A 4,329-nucleotide genomic window follows, 5' to 3' on the forward strand; every position below is an offset into this window, starting at 1 on the left:
ATCACCATCGCCACTATAAAAACCATCAATAGCAATAACAACAACAGCAATCGTAGCAATCGCAGCACAATCGTAGCAACCGTAGAAACCGTAGCAGCCACAGCACCGTCATGTAATTGTAACGAAACAATCAAAATCAATTGCTATGTAAATAAAATTGCAAATTAAATTACAAATTGATTACCTCACTAAGTCATTAATTAAATGTAAAGGCAAAATGTACAAAATGTGCATAGGCAGCAGACAAAAACTAAATAAAATCAAATCAAATCAAGCGCCAAACAGACGCACAGACGAACAAACAAACAAACGAACAGACGGGCAAACAGACAGACAGACAGACAGACAGGCAGACCGAGAGAGAGAGGGAGACAGTTGACATGTTTTAGATTTTATTTTTGTTGTTGTGATTGCCCGCGCTGCTTAAGCAACAAAGTTAAGTAAATCAAGTGCCCAGCATGGGGCATTATCAAAACGCACTTACTTAGTACTTAGATAATTCGGATAAGTATAGAGAAATATACATATAATATGTAAGTATAAGTAGCTACTTAGTCTCAAGCAATAATTATGTGTGATTTATGAGATATCGTAACGGCGTGTTGTGTAAATTATAAATTATAAGTTTTTATACTCTGTACATGGAATGTACAGAAGTATATTAGGTTTGCGGGAAGTGAGAAATGTAACAGGCAGAAGGAGGCGTGGCAGACCCCACAAAGTATATCTATTCTTGATGACGAGACGAGTCGATCTAGCCCTGTCTGTCTGTCTGTCCGTCCGTATGAACACCTGGATCTCAGAGACTATAAGAGATAGAGACACCAAACTTTGCACAAAGATGCCTTATGTGTGTATTCTATACGAGTTTGTTTTATTTTTTTTGATTTTCCCCCCACTTCCCCCCTATGGGGGTTTTCCCGATTTTCCATTCGTATAATCACCTATATCTCGGAGTCTATAAGACCTAGGAACACAAAATTTTAGTCCAAGATGCCTTGTGTGAATACGCAGAAAATGTATATTTTCGAATTTCCCTCCCTTTCCCCTCTCCCATGCAAATTGCGAATTTTCTCTAACTCCCGTAATTCTTGGAATTTCGAACTAAAATTTTGCAAATACCCCCAGTTAGTTATTATGTGTCCGTATGCCAAGTTCCACTATGATAGACCGATTTAACGAGAAGTTATAGCCATAAATATATTTGCTGCTGCAGCGCTGCCCGCGGCTGTTGTTGATGTTGCTGTTTGGTTGACTGCTAACATGTTTACACAGACACGTATAGATGCGCATAGGCATACATACACTCACACAGACGCAATTGCTATGTAAATGTACCATTTACGTGAGTTCGAATACCGAAAATCGATCAAATTTTCTTTTTTAATTTTCTTAATTTTTTTTGAGAGTATTTCAAAGTCGGGACACCCGACTTTAGCTTTTCTACTTGTTTTACATTTGTTTAAACTAATCGACATTAATCGACACTTGTGGAATCGTCGCATGTGCGAGTATGTATTTCAAGTTAGTCGACCACTGTCAAGAGTGTTTTTAGCCACTTTCACAACAAATTACTAGAAAAGCACGATAACGCATTATAAAAGAATACACTACTTTACCAAACCATACCTTGGAAAGCTTAATAAATTCGAAGTAAATCGAAGAAATAAACACTTGAACAAAGACATTTCACATAGGAAGGTGCTTGTAAATAAATACCCATAAATACTGAAACACTAGATACTCGTATTTGTTTTAAATAATATTTTACTGTCAAGTAATTCTACTCTTGTCATTTCGAAAGATACGTTTAAAAATTATTATAAATTCGTTCGACTTCTTTAAAGATACAAAATTACTCGTATTGCCGTACAATAAGCTCAAACTTTCACAAGAAACTGCACTTAGAAAAACACACATTTTAAAATTGTTAGATCGAATATCATGGAAACTACAGAGGCATTGAAGAAACTCCAAAAACACCGTATTGAAGCCGCTAAGAAAAAAATGGCAAAATCTAAGGAAAGCCGCAACGAAAACGAAGAGGGCGAGAAGAAGGAGGATTCCGAAATGCCTGCAGAAGTAGCATCACAACTAGACCAAGGAGAAGAAGAAGGAGTAGAAGGAGAAGTTGAAGAAGAAGGATGGGGAGTTGGAGAAGGAGGAGAAGAAGATGATGATGATGATGATAATGATGATGATGATGATGATGAAAATGATGATGATGATGATGATGATGATGATGTGAATTATGAGGAGGCGGAACGCATGGACGAATCATCTTAAGTGAGTGACACCATAAAATACCTATACCTAGAAGGTATAAAATACCTATACCTTTCGAAATGGCCGCAGAAGTAGCATCCCAACCAGACGAAGTAGAAGAAGAGGGGGAAGAAGGAGAAGAAGAAGGATCGGCAGATGGAGAAGGAGGAGGAGAAGAGGATGATGTGGAATGTGGGGAGGGGGAAGGCATCGTCCTTGAGAACAAATCATCCTAAGTGAGTGACACCATAAAATACCCATATCTATCTGTATTTATACAAATAACTGACGCCCACTAATGTTCAATTTCACAGTTGTTTAGCTTCCAAAATCATAATGGACGAGAGGCTCAACTGCTTATTATAAATTCATTCGACTTCATTGAAGATACACAAATACTCGTACTGCCGTACAATAAACTCAAACTTTCACAAGAAGCTGCACTTAGAACAACACACATTTAAAAATTGTTAGATCGAATATCATGGAAACTACAGAGGCATTGAAGAAACTCCAAAAACACCGTATTGAAGCCGCTAAGAAAAGAATGGGGAAATCTAAGGAAAGCCAACGAAAACAAAGAGGGCGAGAAGGAGGATTTCGAAATGGCCGAAGAAGTAGCATCACAACTAGACCAAGGAGAAGAAGAAGGAGGAGAAGGAGAAGTTGAAGAAGAAGGATGGGGAGTTGGAGAAGGAGGAGAAGAAGATGATGATGATGATGATAATGATGATGATGATGATGATGATGATAATGATGATGATGATGATGTGAATTATGAGGAGGCGGAACGCATGGACGAATCATCTTAAGTGAGTGACACCATAAAATACCTATACCTAGAAGGTATAAAATACCTATACCTTTCGAAATGGCCGCAGCTGTAGCATCCCAACCAGACAAAGTAGAAGAAGAGGGGGAAGAAGAAGGATGGGGAGATGGAGAAGGAGGAGAAGAAGATGATGATGATGTGGATGGTGAGGAGGGGGAAGGCATCGTCCTTGAGAACAAATCATCCTAAGTGAGTGACACCATAAAATACCCATATCTATCTGTATTTATACGAATAACTGATGCCAATTAATGTTCAATTTCACAGTGGGCTATATGGGCTATTGTCAGCTTCCCAATCCCCTAAATGATGTCCTTCCTAGTATTCGTACCGTTTATGTTGATGATAACTCTATATTTTGCGTAGCTTAGCGCAATTGAAATGTCAACAATAGTAAAAGTGTTACCATCAACGCACTTTTGCTGTATTTCTTATGGGTATATTTTCTACTTCATACTTTAAATACTTAATTAATCTGCTACTCTCTTTTATTTACTGCTAACACCAACCGCCTGCTGCCATAATCCTCTTCATCAACTATTTGTTAACCTTAAAAAACATTTTGTGACACTTGAAGAGCTCCTGCTTGAGCAAGATACTATTTCACATCTGTTCCTTATTAAAGTCATCCAATTATATAACAACCGACGGCAATTGCAGGATTAAGAATGGTCATCATCAATCCTAGTTTCTAATGCTGCCGTGTTCGACAAATGCCTGGTCTTGAATGCCCTTGCATATCACGCAATTCCGTTACGAAGGACTATGGATAAATTGGTCGTGAGAAACTTTGAAAATAATACGATGAATTCTTTAAATCAGCTATACGAAAGTTCTATATTCCTGTAAATGCAAGTGACACATGCAGACCTTGCAAATACAAGTACAAGGAGCTAACAAATCTATAACAATTATGTATTTCATATGATTATTATTGTAATAAATTATTTGTCTTTCTGTTTAATTCCATTTTGTGATCCCATTTAATTAATAACGCTTAGAAATGCTCCTTTTCTAGTATAATAAAGACCTCTATTTGTTCAAAGTGCTTAATATAGAAACTATTTATGATTTGGCTATGTAGAAATCATTATGGGTAAGTAGTTGGCAGTCTTTCTCCAGTTTTATGTTCTTTTAATAAAAAAAAAAGTGAAATAGAAATAGAATTCACAATACTAACACTAATACATTTACACTCAGTAGGCAACACTTTTGTACTGATTATAATATAA

At 37.0% G+C, this 4,329-nt stretch overlaps 1 long non-coding RNA gene across 1 annotated transcript; it reads left to right on the forward strand.

Moving 5' to 3' along the window:
* The first annotated feature begins 1,919 nt into the window (after window positions 1–1,919).
* Window positions 1,920–4,061, forward strand: LOC115626884. Its single transcript, XR_003995622.1, has 6 exons — window positions 1,920–2,286; window positions 2,356–2,501; window positions 2,580–3,077; window positions 3,147–3,286; window positions 3,365–3,534; window positions 3,675–4,061. It is a non-coding gene; the product is annotated as an uncharacterized LOC115626884 (long non-coding RNA).
* The last annotated feature ends 268 nt before the right edge of the window (window positions 4,062–4,329 follow it).

This window comes from Scaptodrosophila lebanonensis, unplaced genomic scaffold (assembly GCF_003285725.1).
Source record: "Scaptodrosophila lebanonensis strain 11010-0011.00,11010-0021.00 unplaced genomic scaffold, SlebRS2 tig00000089-arrow-pilon, whole genome shotgun sequence".
Lineage (NCBI taxonomy): Eukaryota > Metazoa > Arthropoda > Insecta > Diptera > Drosophilidae > Scaptodrosophila > Scaptodrosophila lebanonensis.